General features: G+C 47.9%; 1 protein-coding gene across 6 annotated transcripts in view; it reads left to right on the top strand.

Moving 5' to 3' along the window:
• Positions 1-7,284: 7,284 nt before the first annotated feature.
• The window catches only part of Nap1l1 (nucleosome assembly protein 1 like 1), a 29,389-nt gene continuing 20,234 nt past the window's right edge, over positions 7,285-16,439 (top strand). For 4 of the 6 annotated variants that reach the window (XM_028873064.2, XM_028873059.2, XM_028873060.2 and 1 more), the window contains exon 1: positions 7,286-7,432. The gene's annotated coding sequence lies outside the window, so the exon portion shown is untranslated. Of the gene's footprint in view, positions 7,433-16,439 lie in introns of all 6 variants that reach the window. The other 2 variants (XM_028873062.2, XM_028873061.2) reach the window with 1 other exon arrangement.

Genomic DNA, 16,439 nt, shown 5'->3' with positions numbered 1-16,439 from the left:
ATGTGTATCTTCAGAGCTAGTTTTATGGTTAGCATGTTTAATAACAAAAGCCCATAGAGAGCACAGCACATATAATATATTCCATGTTAAAAAAGGAAGCTATTTCTACAATCGGCTTGTCACACCAGAATACAGTGAAGCAGATTGAAGGACCTGGAACATCAAGGCCAAACTTAGCTCATCCCTTTCCTCTCTGTACTCAGGGGCAGAGGCAAGTGGAGCTCTGTGAGTTCAAGGCCTAGTTCCTGCAATTCTCCCCACTCCTCTCCTCTGAACCCATTTTCCCACCCTGGCTAAGGACCACAGCAGCACCTTCTGAAGATTTTGCTTCTGAGTCAGGGGTCATCCCTGCTTAAGTAACCCTTGACCTATACTCCTGTTAGTAACCACAGTGAAAAAAAAATTGCTTCACCAAGTTGGACCTTGGCGCAATCACTGCCTTGGTTTGTCGTGAGTCCCCTTTCTGGGATCAGGAGATGATGTGCGGGCATTGTCTCCCCAGGGAAAGCCCGTCACACAACTACTCGGTTCGTTTTAAGGATTGTTCCGTGTGTTTCTTCATCTAGTCTATGATGGGGCACTCTCTACTATTCCTACACACAACTCACGTGCCTCTCTTCTTGTTCTAAGCTCTGTTCTTCCTCTCTTCGTTGTCCTCTTCTCTTTATATCTCCTATCTTTCCATGGCCCTAACGTTCTCCAAAACTGGGTTAGAGAGTTGGCTCAGTAGTTAGGAGAACTTGCTGCTCCTCCAGAGGACCCGAGTTTGCTTCCCAGAACCCACAGGGCAGCACACAACCATCTGTAACTCCAGGTCCAGGGAATCCAATGCCCTCATCTGGCCTCTGTGTGCACCAGACAGCCACATGGTACACAGACATACATGCAGACAAACACCCATACACATAAAGTAAAATCAAAAATTTAAGTCTCTAAAGTCTATGGACCATAACAGGATCCCAGCTTTCCCCTTCTGGCTATATTTCCCAGCTCGATTTATTTCAAAGTCAATCTAATACTAATTCCTTGTCGAACCTCCCCTATTCCCCTCCCACTCCCAATCTTAATAACTAAAATTCTATCAGTGCGTCACACTCTCCTTGTTCATTTATCCTCCACAGTACTGAAGTCTGGGGTGCGGTGGGGTGGGGTGGGGTGGGGCTGTGGCTTATTGCTAGTATGACAAGAGGCTGTGGTTGCTTCTCACCATTAACATTCTATCTCGGGGTACCATGGAAGCCATACCAGACACCCTGAGTTCTTGGACTGAGTACAAGTACTGAACGGCACAGGTCAACTCTACTACAACCTAGTCCCACTTGAAACTACAAATACTTACTTCAGCTGGAAGAATATAGCTGATTCAAAAAAAAAAAAATCAATGAAACAACCTCAATCGTATAAATCTCAACTCAGGAATATAGGAGACACAGAATTCGACAACAAAGAATATAGTACTGATTGTGTACAACTATGTAAAGGTGTTTATTTATTTTTCATTACTAAGAAGTAATATTTAAACCATGCATGCTAGCACATGCTTTTAAAAAAAAACTTTTTTTATTGATTCTTTGTGGACTTTACATCATGCATCCCGATCCCCTGTCCCTTTGTATCTGCCCTCTGCCCTTGCAACCTCCCTGCCCTCTGCCCCCTCCCCCTCCAAAGATCTCTTCATGGAAGCTGTAGTGTGGTGCAGTGAGTCACACGGCATACCCTTTAGTCCATACATCTTTACTTGCAAGTGTTCATTGCAACGAGTCACTGGGCTGGCTTGAGGCCTCTGGCTTCTGCTACACTAATGATCCTGGGCCCTCACTGGGGCTCCTCTTGAATATTTTGGTGTTGCCCTGTGTCAAGGAGATCCTGCAGCTTTGGATCTGCAGGACCGGGCCCTTCACATGCTCCAGCAGTTCGTAGATGGGGTGGATATTGGGGTGGGCCAACTCAGAGCTCTGGTTCTGGGCCTGCGTGGTAGCTGGCTTGGTCAGCCTGCCATGCCAGCTCTCTCTCACCCAGGGGGAGCTCCCCAGCACTGCCCTGGCTAGCTCCCCCCCCCCGTGCCACGGGCAGCAAGGGCTGGGGCCGGTCCTCTTGCTCTCCGGCTGGCCGGCTCGACTGTGTTGCCCAGGTGAGGTGCAGGGGGGCCCAAGTGCTGCAGCTGGTGAGGGGCAAGGCCAGCTCTCCCACTCTCGTGACCCCAGGGCCTCCTCTCATGCCTGCCACAGGTGGCAAGAGGTGACGGGACAGGGGTGGGGGACATCTCTCCCTTGCCCATGCTGCCACATGATAGAGGAATCATGGGGCCAGTTCTCCCACACACACACCCTCAGGGCTGGCTCACCCCCCCCCCACCAATGGGGTCAGCTCTACTATGCTGAAGCCAGTGAGGGGCAGGGCCAGCTCTCCTGCTCCCTCCCATGATCTCATGGCCAGCTCCCCACCTGCCACAGGCAGGGGTGGAGGGAAGGGTATCTCCCTCTCACCCACACCACCTAATGGCATATGAGGGGTGGGACTAGCTCCCCCCCGCCCCCCCTTCGTGCTCTCATTCTTGGATCCAGATCATCTGAAGCTGCCCCCCGCCCCGCGCCCCCTTCAACAGGGCCAGGGCCAGCTCTACTGTGCTGCTCAGGCGAGGTTCAGGGCCCGCTCTCCCAAGGGCTTCAGCTGGTGAGGGAGAGGGCCAGCTCTCCTGCCTGCTGCAGGTAGTGAGGAGCTGCGGCGGGGCGGGGGGGGGGGATCTTTCCCCCACCACCACATGGCAGATGGGGCATGGCGGGGTCAGCTCTCCCACTCTCGCGTCCTCAGGGCCAGCTCACCCGAGACCTGGCCAACAGGGTCCCGTTCTACTGGGTAACACACGCTTTTAATCCTCGCGCTTGGGAGGCAGAGGCAGACTGATGTCTAGTCAATATACAGAATGAGTTCTAGGACGGGCAACCTAGAGAGACCCTGCCTCAATAAACAAAAGGCAAACAACAAATAAACAAAGAAGAGGTGATAGTTAGAACGGAGGGGGTTTGAAATCTGAAGAGAGTGAATTATGAGTAAGTCCAAATTCAATTAACAGCATGCTTGACACCAACCTGTATTAATTACTTTTTAAAAATTGTGACAGCGTACCTAACAGATACAATGGAAGAAAGGGAGGGAGGGAGGAAGGAATGGGAGGGAGGAAGGAAAGAAAGAAGGAAGGAAGGAAGGATTCAGTCTTTCCTGGCGGGGGAGGCATGGGGATACCAATCATATTGCTTCGGGTCAGGACCTAGAAAGCAATTAATGCTGGTATACTCCTTGCTTTCACCTTTTTCATCAGTTCAAGACATCTCATGGATTGATGCCACCTAAGGGGGACTTCCCACTTCAACAGAACCTAGAAACTCCCTCGTAGGCACACCTAGGTTTTTCTTCTAGGTCCCGTCAAACTGACGCTACTAACCACCATACCCCTCATTTCACGAGGCCGTGGCTTGAGTTTGTCTCAAGGTGACTGCCATGACTAGGCAGAAAGGCAGTCATATGTCGGTGGCTCTGGACTTGATCCTCGATTTCCTACGTGACCTTGAACAACCTAGACTAACCTTATTCTGTCTGTCTGTTCTTTTGCTGGGAAGGTGGGTCTTATTGTCACAAAGCATTCTTACTTCTTTTCGAGACTGCTTTCAGCATCACGTTTCCAAAATCTTCCCCAGAGTCCTCTCCTCCATAGGAAGCAGCCCCAGTGAGCTGTAGAACTGATTGTTGACATACCTGTCTCTCTGGAAATGAATTGCTCAAAGCATAGAACTGCGTCCTATGTATGCATTTAACTGGAGAGACCTAAGTATAGGCTCTGGTGCCAGGCACCTGCATAGGAAGTCTGCCTTTGCCTCCAATGGCCTTGAGACTTGTCTTAGATCAGCGAGAACTTACAATTTGTTCATCTACTTTACAGACGTAGTAAGAACACATCATTTCAATACCAACCAAACAAAAGAATCACATATGAAGTACCCAAGCGAGTAAATCGAAGCATATTGATCCAGCTAGAAAAAAAGCTCATCTCACTATGGTTAGAGAACACCAAAGAAAAAACTCAACCATGAGACAGCTCAGTGTGGAAAGGTGCTTAGCACCAAGTTTGACGACCTGAGTTAGGTCCCTTGTCACGTGGTGGGAGAGAGCTGACTCCTTCAATGTTGTCTTCCGACCTGAACATCCATCCACTCAGTGGTCCATGTGCATTTGCAAGCGCACACACTCAAGGACACACACACACACACACACACACACACACACACACACACACATAAATATAATTTTTAAAAAAATGGCATCCTCTGGAACTAGAAAAAAAATCATCCTGAGTGAGGTAACCCAAACCCAGAAAGACAGTCATGGTATGTACTCACTCATAAGTGGATTCTAGATATAAAATAAAGAACAATCAGACCACAACCCGTAGAACCATGGAGGCTATATATATAGCATGGAGGTCCCTAGGACAACTGTGGCTTATAATAAATTTCGGTTTTACTCAATTATTGAAAGAAAATAGCCAAATGAATGGAAACACATGAACTATGAACCAAAGGCTGAAGGGCCCCCAACTGGATCAGGCCCTCTGAATAGGTGAGACAGTTTGATTGACTTGATCAGTTTGGGAGGCAACTAGGCAGTGGGGCCGGGTCCTGTGCTCATTGCATGAGTTGGCTGTTTGAAACCTGGAGCTTACGCAGGGACACTTGGCTCAGTCTGGGAGGAAGGGACTGGACCTGCCTGGACTGAGTCTACCAGGTTGATCGCAGTCCTCGGGGAGGATTTGCCCTGGAGGAGGTGGGAATGAGGGGTGGGTTGGGGGAAGGGGAGGGGGTGGGAGGGGGGAGAATAGGGGAACCCGTGGCTGATATGTAGAACTGAATGGTATTGTAAAATAAAATTAAATTTAAAAAAATAAATAAATAATTTAAAAAAATGGCATCCTCTAAAATGGAAGTGCTGGTTGCTGTATGTGAGGACTCCAATGGGAGACTACAGGCATTTTGAAGTTTCTAGAAATATAATATTCAGAAGTCACAGGACCTTTCCTTTCACATTAAAAAAAAAATGGTAAGATTCCAAAAGCTTTGTTTAGCTTCAAGGTAGGGTCTCACTATGCAGCCAGGCTGCGCTAGAATTCAAAATCCTCCTGTATTTATTTATTTATTTATTTATTTATTTACTTTTGGTTTTTCTAGACAGAGTGCTGTGGGACGGTCTATATGTCAAATTGCTCTGATTGGTCAATAAATAAAACACTGGTTGGCCAGTGACCAGGCAGGAAGTAGGTGGGACAAGGAGAGAGGAGAATTCTGGGAAGCAGAAGGTGGAGGCGGAGAGACACTGCAGCCGCTGCCATGACCAGCAGCATGTGAAGATGCCGGTAAGCCACCAGCCACGTGGCAAGGTATAGGATTTATGGAAATGGATTAATTTAAGCTGTAAGAACATTTAGTAAGAAGCCTGCCATGGCCATACAGTTTGTATGCAATATAAGTCTCTGTGTTTACTTGGTTGGGTCTGAGCGGCTGTGGGACTGGCGGGTGACAAAGATTTGTCCTGACTGTGGGCAAGGCAGAAAAACTCAAGCTACAACAGAGTTTCTCTGTGTAGCTTTGGTGACCTCACTCAGTAGACCAGGCTGGCCTCAATCTCACAGAGATCCGCCACCCCCACCCCCGGCAAATCCTGTCTTTATCTCCTGAGTTCTGGCTTAACTGGTGTGTGACACCACACTCCACTTTCCCCCAAAGAACTGCTGTGTGCATTCTAGGTACTGATAGTTATCTTGCTGGAGATTAACCAGAAATTTTTTTTCTTTCTCTTTTGAGACAGGGCCTCAAGAATTCCACACTGGCCTGGAACTCTCTGTGACCCTACACTGCTTAGCCCTCTGCCTCCAGCCCTAGAGTACTGCTACTACAGAAGTATGACACCATACACCGTTTATGTGCTGCTGGGGTTTGATCCCAGGGCTTCAAGCATATTAGGCAGGCACTCTTAACCAAATGAGCTGCATCCACAGGCCCCAACACTGACAAATCTTGAAGAGCAGTTATTCCTTCATTAAAATAGTCATGGCACATAGCCTTTTATATGAGCATATTACTTTTTACCAATTTCTTTCACATCTGATTGTTTTTCCAATGTTTCCCCTATCCTATGATGTGTATTGTCTGGAAGACTCCAGTGTAGACTTGTGGGAGAATGGGAATTTAAAATGTAGACAGTGCGTCAGTGTTATAGACACAGATTGGACCTTCCACCTTAAAGGGTGTGTGGAAGGTCAGACCACACTTGGAGCACAACTGTTTTATGAATAGTTTCTCAGCGTTTTGGCACATACCCACACTCTGGAAGATTTTAAAATCTGATACCGGCATGGGCTACCCAGTGAGACCCTGGCTAAAACCAAAACACACAAAAAAAGCCCCAAACACAAAGAGTTAACAGGTGACTTGCAGCCAACAGAAAAAGAGCTGCAAGGAATCACAAGCTTAAGGGTTTTTATACAGGATTTACTTCTTCGGCAAGATGAAAAATTGATGCACTGGTTGTTTTCATTATAAAGCAGTTTAAGAATGCACACAATTCGTCCTTTTTCTACGACCAAAGGAACTAACGCAGAAATGAAGGACAGCTCATCAGGTAAACACGATGCGCAACACCCTACAAGGCGTGGAGACCCCTTGACTGAAAAAAGCAGAACCTGCAGAAGATGCCGCTGCTGCCGTGTTCGCAAGGCAAGAGCTGTGGTTCTTAGCCGGGGTGGGAGAAATGATTTCAGAGCAGAGGAGGGGGTGGTGGGGAGGAAGAGTTGCAGGCATTATAGGCCTGGACGCGGATGGGAATCCGAGCCGGGCGGGATACAGCAAGCCGGCGACAAGGCTGCTGGCTGTCCCTCCCGCAGCGTTGCAAGGAGAAACAGGGTGGCAGCAGTGACTTTGGGATTTCCATCCCACCGCGGAGGGGAGAGGAGACGGCGGGGAGTGCGCAGCGAGCAGAGAGAGAGAGAGAGAGAGAGGAGAGAGAGAGGAGAGCGAGTCTGGCGGGAAGCCTAGGGCTCTGGACTGGGGAGGGAGGCGGGAAGAAGGACGGCTCTGTTCCTAGGCAACACGGCCTGGGGGCCCCGCCTCCCGCTCCCGTTGCCAGGCGACGCCGAGGCGGGGTGGGGGGGGCTCGGGAGGAGTGGGGGGGGGAGCGGCCCTACGTGCTGACGCTAATTGTATATGAGCGCGAGCGGCGGGCTCTCGGGTCTTTTTTAGCGCCATCTGCTCGCGGCGCCGCCTCCTGCTCCTCCCGCTCCTCCCGCTCCTCCCGCCGCCGCTGCCGCCGCCGCTGCCGCCGCCGCCCTGAGTCACTGCCTGCGCAGCTCCGGCCGCCCGGCTCCGCGTTCGAGCCTCCTGGAACGGTAACGGCTGGGAAGGGGCCGGGGAGCTCGGGGAGCTCGTGGGGGGGACCTGCGAGGGGTGTGGGTGATGCCGGGGGGTGGGATCCGTGCGGCCTGAGGGACCCCGGGCCGAGGGAGGGCGAGCGCCGGCGGCGGCTGCGGGGCGCGCGGGACAGCGAGGCCCCCGGGAGCGTGGAGGAGGAGGAGGAGGAGGAGGAGGCCACGCCGCGGAGCGCATGGCTCGCCCGGGCCGCCCGCTGCCTCGGTGGTCCTCTCTCTTCCCCTACCCCCCCCCCCTCTCCAACACCACCACCACCACCACCATGGGGGGAGCACCGCGAGCAGGCCGCGGGGTGAGGGAGGGGGAATGGAAGGAACGGTGGCCGCGAGTTCCGCCCGCCCGCCCGCCCGCCCGCCGGGAGGGGGGTTTGCGCAGGCCGCGGCCTCCGCGCGGCGCGCCGAGGAGCCGGGCACGTGGGACGCGCGGCGGACGGCGGGGAGGACCCCCCCACCCCTCCCCACCTTTTCCATCCTCTTATCCTTCCATTCCCCCATCCTCCCCCCCCCGGACCGGGCTCACCCGGCTAAACCCAAGAGTTGTAGGCCGACAGGGTCGCGAGGAGGACCAGCCTTCTCCCCTCTCCCCACCCCCCCCAGGGGCTCGCACGCTTCCCTGGAGGAAAATGTGCCGGCGGATGGGGGGGGGAGGATGGAGCGGGGAAGAGGGGGGATGGGGAGCGGGAGCGGGGGGAAGAGAAGGAGCCTGCGCGGCCAGGGCTGTTAAGGGGTTAATGCGTGCAAAGCCATTTAGCTTAGCTGCTTTTTTTTTTTTTTTTTAACAAGAGATTGTTTTGTGTCTCGCAGGTACAGTTAGAGCTTCTTCGCTGGGTACCTTGGCCTTATTGGTGTGGAGAGAACTTGATCTTAAGTCTCTTTAAACCTCCCAGGGGTTCTAAAATGAAAATAAGGCGTGCTGGGGGGTGGCTCGGGGCGGGGAACGGGTGGAGGGTGGTGCTTGGGGGGGGGGGTTTCGATTCTGATGGACCAACAACGTAGTTTTCTCTTCCGGAACTATCCGGAATTCTCACTAGGGATGAAGTGGATGGAGTATGAGATGGAGCAAGGCATTAGTTAGTGTATACCCACTGAGCTCTGTGCGCCACATTTCTGTAGAGATCTCAGTGGCCGTGAAGGGAGGAGACAGGTCCAGTCTGGAGGGCTAGACTTCCAGAATGGAACGGTGAACCAGGCACACACAGGCTGTCTTCAGGGACTCCCTATTTCAAGACATCGCCTGTCTAAATTCTGAAAAGACAACAACGTTTTGGAGACCCAAAATACTAACCTGGTTTCAGGAGAGCCAACACAAGGGTTATTTTTGAAAAGTGTTGCCATCAAAACATCTTTTCAAACCAATCCAAAGAAGTACTTTGGCTGTGTTAGGGGTAATTTATTTAAAACTAACTGTAGATAAGTGGTCTTGGAATTCTTGTCTCCAGCTTGTTTACAGTTGAAGTGCACATCCCAGATTTAAACTATACAACTACTTTAATTCCAAATCTGGATTTGGAGGGTTTAACTTAGCATTAGCAGGGACTTAGACATCTGTCATAAAATCTTGACTTAACTAATAGATGTTCTTTTCAAGTCAGCCTTTAGATTATTAAAAATAAAAGTTCAAGGCTATTCAGGCTACCGAGAAAAAAAAGCTTGTCGATTTCATCTGTTGCAGAATACCTGTTTGGTTTTTGTGTTTTTTGCTTTTAGTCTTGGAACCTATAATTGACAGTAGTTTAAATCTGAGTGTGGCACCTGACCTGTCCTCATGAGATTCAAAAAACAAAAAAACAAACAAAACCCCACTGAGCCAGGGTGACTAAAACTCTATAGTTTGATTATTTACTTTCTAATATTGGCCTCGGGTGACCTATGCCAGTACAGGAAAGGGTGAGTAAAAGAGGCAGAATGTGACTAAAAAGATCTGAAAGCATCAAACTACATTGCTTGTTTTGTTGGGTTATAAATTCAAAAGTATTAGAGTCTTCATTTAATTCTGGAAATGAGTGATCCTTCTATTCATATCCTAAAATTCAGTCTCTTCTGACCCACGTCTCATACCATGAGCATATTGGTCTGTCTGTGTATGGAGGGCTAAGCCCTGCGGACTGAGGCGAGTTGGGAAAGCTTAAGGCATTGACGAGTTGCTTTCCAGAAAAGGGTCTGTTGGAATGTTAGACTTGATGAAACATTTCAGACTAGTTTCAGCTGAGGAGTAACAAGTTCTTGTTGCACTTCCTGGAGGTAAGGTGGTGGGCACAGCTGCTTCATTCACCCCTGTCTGTAGTTCATGAATATCACAGACCACTGGACCATGCTGCTGCATTTGTAAGAAGTAACTGCCGACCTTAGGATAGTCACTCTGCCTTTCATTGCTAAGAATGGGTTTGGACCATTTTTTTTTTAAACTTGAAAAGCTCTTATTTACTTATCTATTTATTTACTCTGGTAAAGGAGCTATAGAATAAAGAGAATACTCCAGGGGCTGGTGACCTGGCCGCTCTTCCAGAGGACCTGGGTTCAATTCCTAGCATAACCATACACATTCACATGGCAGCTCACAGCTGTCTTATTCTGGTCCTAGGGGATCCAACATGCACACACATGATGTACAGACATACATGTAGGTAGAATACCCATTCACATAGAAATAAAGGTTACAAAACATTAAAGAAAGATACTCCAGGGGAAACAAATAGGAGTCAGTGATTACTGAGGCTTCTTAAAAGCTCTGTTTTGTAAGCCGGGCGTTGGTGGCGCACGCCTTTAATCCCAGCACTCGGGAGGCAGAGCCAGGCGGATCTCTGTGAGTTCGAGGCCAGCCTGGGCTACCAAGTGAGCTCCAGGAAAGGCGCAAAGCTACGCAGAGAAACCCTGTCTTGAAAAACCAAAAAAAAAAAAAAAAAAAAAAATGGAATGCTGAGATGAAAGGCGTGGCAGTTTTTAAATTCCACACGCATCATTCATTCATTTATTTAATGCTGTCAGGTAGCACTAGCTTTCTCTTTTGAAGCTATCTTACTGTATATGGATTAGGTGGTAGTACTCACATTTTAACTAGCGTGATAAAAAGCTTTTTTAGGGTTTTGCAGTGATGAGGTTGTTTTTTAATTTTATATGTATGAGTGTCTTGCCCACGTGTATGTATGTCTGCATCGTGTGTGTGCCTGGTACCTGTGAAGGTTAGAAGATGGTATCAGATCCTAGAATGACCTGCCAGGTGGGTTCCTGGTTTCTGCAGGGAAAACAGGCGCTCTTAAGCATTGAGCCATCTCTTCAGCCCCTTTATTGGTGGGTTTCTCTGTAGCCCTGGCTGTCCAGGAACTCATCCTGTAGCCCAGGCTGGCCTCGAACGCATAGTCTCCCGCCTCTGCCTCCCGAGTGCTGGGATTAAAGGCGTGAGTCACCACCACCTGGGTTGCTAAGGATGTTGTCTGACTTGAAGTGCTGGACATCAGTGTGGAATTCAAAAGCACGGCCCTAGATTTACTGTGGGGAAAAGCTACAGTACAGTCAGGTGATTTTGTTCCAACATGGATGCTTGTGTGTAACTAAGTAGTGACTGCTTAGAAGCCCTGTCTTTGCATGTGTAAGCTGTGTTTGTCACATACACATAAAACACAGTTGAATACAGATAAATTGTTACTAGGAAGTGAGGGGTTTTGCTGGATGCCAGGCCCTGGTACATGTACATCTGCTGTTACTCTACCTGTGGAGATCTGGATAGAAAGAAGGTAGTGTTCTCCAGTAGTCCATTCTGCTTGGGAGTTCAATACATGGCCCGGCCCGTTCTGACTTCACTCAGTATCACTAGAATGAAAAAGTGAGTGTTAAAAAAAAAAAGAGACGCTCTTGAAACGAAGTTGAGTTGGAGCCCATTTGGTGCTGTGCCCTGGCCTGATGAGAGTGCTCCAGAAGAGCCACTTCTGAAATTGATGGGGTGAAGTCTGAGAGGGAGAAAAGTCCAGTCATTTTAAAGTGACGGCCTGCTTCCGAAGTCACAATTTTCCTGGAGCTCACTTGGTAGCCCAGGCTGGCCTGGAACCCACAGAGATCCGTCTGGCTCTGCCTCCCGAGTGCTGGGATTAAAGGGGTGCGCCACCACCGCCTGTAGTCACTATTTTCTAATGAGGAAATATTTGTCTGCTGATTGATATCATGGGGATTTTTCCAAAATGACCCACCAGAAGGTAAGAAGTTGGTAACAGATGCTTGGATATCTGGCTGCTAGATATATCTAAGACCATAAAATGATAAGTTTTTTTTTTTGTGTGTGTGTGTAGTCAGGGCCCCCCTCCCCCACTTTTGTGGGAGAGTTTACTTCAATTCAGATTAATAAATTGACCTACGGAAAATTAAAAACCAGCATCTTTTCCCATTGAGATGGTCTATGCAATATTGGATTACACATTGACCCTTCTATATCTGATAATGGTCTTGAAGTTTTTTACCCCTCCTGGTAGTACAGTTTGGTAATACAGTTTGGTTAGGATTGTCTTTTGTTTTGCTGCTCTAAAGATGGTGGAAATACAGCTGGATATGGTGGCATACATAGGCCTGAAGTTCAGCACTGGGGTATCTGAGGCTGGGGGATCACTTGAGCTCAGCAGTTTGAGCACATCTTGAGCAATAGAGTGAGTGGTACCACATGTAAAAATAAACAAAGAACTTTAGATACATACATGATCTTTTTGCCCTGCATCTTAGACTGTCAACCTGGAGTCACTTTCTTTTCTAGTTAAGGGTATATGTAGTAGAATATTCTAGTGAGATTGCTTGGAGGTTTTTGTTGTTGTTTTTGCCTTCAGTTATCTGCTTTGCCTACATTTAACTTCATTTTTAGAGGCTGTTTTGGTTGCATGTGGTCTAAGATTATGGTTAATACACTCAAGTGCTGGGATCAAACGTGTGTACCACTATACCCATGGCAACAGTTTGTCTTTTTACTGCTGTATCTTTGCATGCTTTGTTTTGGGTTCTTCAGTAGGAAAGGAGGATTTATAGGGCTCTTTTTATCTGGATTGGTGTCTTTGATCATTTCCAGAGATTTCTTAGTAGTTGATTTCTTTTTTTTTTTTTTATTTTCCGGAGCTGAGGACTGAACCCAGGGCCTTGTGCTTGCTAGGAAAATGCTCTACCACTGAGCTAAATCCCCAACCCCAGTAGTTGATTTTTTAATGTTACAGCCTATATACTTCTAGAGTGTGTGTCCGGCCTCAGATTTTGTTACATCCTGAATCTTGCATGTTTTCTTTCAGTCCTGACATGCTTGCACTGTGGCTTCCAACTTCCTTTTAACCTAATTAATCCACTCTTCAGTTGAACCGAATTTATTGTTTAGCCAGCCGCTTGATGTTAGTTTGTAATTTGTGTTCTGGAAGTTATTTCCTGCATTTGATATCTTTAGATGGTTCTCTTCCTTCTGCTTCTTCCTCCCTAAGATTCAACTCAGGCCTTTCTGCACGCTGAGTAATGCTCTACCATTAAGTTGTACCCCCAGAGCCCAGTTCCTTTCATCTTGGACTTAGTTCTTCTGGCCTTTGTCCATGTGGTAATATTTAAGCTTTTAGAGTGTAGGACCAGTTTCTTGCTTTTACGAATTATTTGAGGGGTAGGATGAAGGTGTCCTTCACTTATTTTTTGATCTGCACAAGTGCCTGTGAACACACGAGGGTCCACTAAGCTAAGCTGGAGCTTAGGCATTTAGGGGACAGCACAAGAGATTCATTTGGGCTGTTAGTCCAGGAGAAGTGGTTTATTCTGAGGGTGTAGCATTTGGAGTTCCTGCTTAATTCGGGGGGGATTCCTGTAAGGGTTGGATGGGTCTGCAATTTTTTTTTTCTTTTTTATGGGGCTGCAGATTGAAGTCAAGGCGTTGCGCATCCTAGGCACTTGTCTACCACCGAGTTACTTCCCCCAGTGTGCCTAGGATTTTGACTAGCCAGGTTATTAAAACGAAATTTCAGGTGGCTAGGTGGTGCACACACATGTAATCCCATTTAAAGGGGGAGGATAAAGGTTCAGGGCCATCCTTGGCTACATTCTGAATTCTTAGCTGGTCAGTGCTATGTGGGGCTGTTTCATATAGCACAGGGAGCTATTGAGATGCCTCAGAGCTAAAGCTCTTAAGACCCAGGCTTAGTCACTGGGACCATGAGTGGTCTCCATATTTGTGCCAACCCTCTCCCCCAGTAAATGAACATTTTTCTTTTTTAATTTGATAATGGCGGTTGACCTTAGAACAGAAATAGCTTCCTTTTGACTTCAGTTTTGGACCAAGGATTCTTAATTCTTAATGGTTCTGCTAGGGTTTCTGTGCTTTTACAATTGTTAAACAAATTTTATTCTGTACTTTTGATTTTCAAGAGTTGACCTGCTTCGTCTGCTGTCACTAATCTGGAATGGAAGTTTTTCATTCCAAGAAAAAGAATACTGTTTTTCTGAGTGTGGACCCGACATCTCTGACTGGGCCTCAGGCTTGCTGATGAGTTTAGGATGAATGGCCAGGCCCCCGGGGTCCGCCTGTGTCCGTCCCTCAGCTAGGAACTGCTTTCAGTCCTGTCATGTCCGGCTCTGTGGTTCGGGGATCCGACTCGGGTCCTCTGCACAGCAGTCGCTCCTGACTAAGCTGTCTCCCTGGCCGAGAGAGGCTGTTTCAGTACACATGACGCCACCGTTAACAAGGTTGTGCTTCTCAGTGTGCTCTCATGGACCTCCTGCTGTACAAGCTGGGGTCCTGTTTAGACTGCTGATACTTGGGGTTTATTGGGTATGTCGGTTTAGAATCCAGCCATGGAGTCCTGAGAACAACCCCTCCTTTTCTAACTTAGATTTCTAGAAAAGTTATTTGAGTTCCTATATATACCCGAGGTACTCTGTTGCTCTGACAAAATGCTCATCAAGAAGCATCTTAGGCAAGAGTTTCTTTCAGCTCACATTATGGTGAGGAAGTCATGGTGGGTGGCAGGGGCTGGAGTCAGCTGGTCAGAGACGAAGGCTAGCCATCACTTCCCTAAGTGTGGGACCCTACCTAGCCTGTAGGCTGGGCCTGTGCACTGTTAGGAAGGCCTCCCCACCCCCTGCGCTTCAGTTAATGTCACACGCATGCCGAGAGACTTGACCTTAGGTGAGTCCAGATCCTGCCAAGTTAACAATCAACCATCACAGCACCCCTTGTAGAGCATGCACTAACTGTTCCATCATCCTAACCTAGTATGTTGCAGAAACATTGACCCCATACTAATTGAGAATGGCTTGTTAAAACACTTTGAGAATTTTCTGGATGTCAGGCACAGGTTAAGTTATTCTTACAGTTGCAGGGTTTACTAGATGAGGTATTTAGTTAACCCAGCAAGTTCTAAGATGTTATTCAATCATGTCGGTGCATATAGTAAAACAAAAGAATACAGAATGAAAAGTGTTCTCAATTAGTGGGTTCATGCTTGCTATCCTAGCATTCAAGAGTCTGAGGTAAGATTACCAAGAGTTGGAGAGTCTCTTTCCTGTGGTGCCTAGTTCTAGGCTACTGGGTGAAACCCAGTTTTGTTTCAAGGAAATTCTCACTTGTCCCTATTGTCTCCCTTGTTATATGTCTCCCTTGTTATGCTTCCTAGGTGCTTTTGTACAGAGGTCTTATTTTGGGAACTGGGAGTGTAGTTGAGTGTAGTGTGCATTCAAGGCTTTTTACTCTTGTGGCCAAATTTCTTTCTAGGAAAAAGTACCTTAATCCAGATTTAAAAACGTGTTCACCCCGGTTTCCCCTGCTTTGAAAGAATCTTTGCTTTCATAGGCAGAGCATATAATCCCAGTTGTATCTCATTAGAGATTAAGGATTGGTGTTGTTCATAATTTTAAATTAGTATTCATAATTGCTTACTAAACATTTTATAAACACTGGCCGTTGCTGGAGACAATTCCAGTACTATGTACTGTGTAAAGCAAATGGGAAGGGCTGGAGAGATGATACATGTTGTTCAGTGATGAGGGCCATGAGTTCAGATTCCTGTAGCACCCATGAACATGTGTAACTGCAGACGCCCTCTTCTGCTTTCTCTGCACACTCAGACACGTGTACTCGCACTATGCTCCAGCCAGTGAGGCGTGGGTTGCCAAGTTCTTGTCAATACAGTGTGAGCAGAAATCACAAGTGCTGTTTCTAGGCTTCAGTTTTAAGGCATTACCAGTGCGGTCTCCAGTGCTCACTAGCATGAATCTTAAAAGTTCTTATTAATAAAACAACCAGAGCAAGGTATTGGGGCGAACGCTGGAAGGTCAGAGAAACAGAACAGGCCACAGCCACCTCACCTCGCCAATTCCTCGGCTGACCCTGTTTCCTCTGACTGGATGCCTCTCAGCTGAACTGTGCTACTCCAAAGCCTAAAAGCTTAACCCCCTCTAGTTCCTGGTTTTCATGCCTTACATACCTTTCTGCTTTCTGCCATCACTTCCTGGGATTAAAGGCGTGAGTCACCATGCCTGGCGTTTCCAGTGTGGCCTTGAACTCACAGAGATCCAGATGGATCTCTGCCTCCCAAGTGATAGAATTAAAGGCATGTGTGCCACCATATTCTGGCCTATATCTAGTGGCTGTTCTGCTCTCTGACCCTAGATAAGTTTATTAGGGTGCACAATATTTTGGGGAACACAGTATCACCACAGCTCACGTTTCTTTTCTGGTGATATTGTGCAGGTATTTTGGTGGCTGAGTCTTCAACAATGCAGGGAAATGGTGTTCCAAAGGCTGGTGGTATAGTATACATGATGGAAGGCTTCTGAGTGGTCCCACAGAGCTAGGCTCCCCTGCTGATGTGAGCCACCTTCCTGATGGTCACATGACTGAGAACTCAACTCTGCTGTTTAAGCTGCTGTAGTGTTGGGTTTCAGTTGGTGCTCTCTTTCCTCATCCAAACCCTGGTCCAGTGGGCATCTTCAGAAGCCTCCAGATGCCAAGAGGATGGCCATAAGAAATAGG

This window comes from Peromyscus leucopus, chromosome 18 (assembly GCF_004664715.2).
Source record: "Peromyscus leucopus breed LL Stock chromosome 18, UCI_PerLeu_2.1, whole genome shotgun sequence".
Classification (NCBI taxonomy): Eukaryota; Metazoa; Chordata; class Mammalia; order Rodentia; family Cricetidae; genus Peromyscus; species Peromyscus leucopus.
Note: the sequence above shows the minus strand (reverse complement) of the source record. Positions and strands in the feature narration are given on the sequence as shown.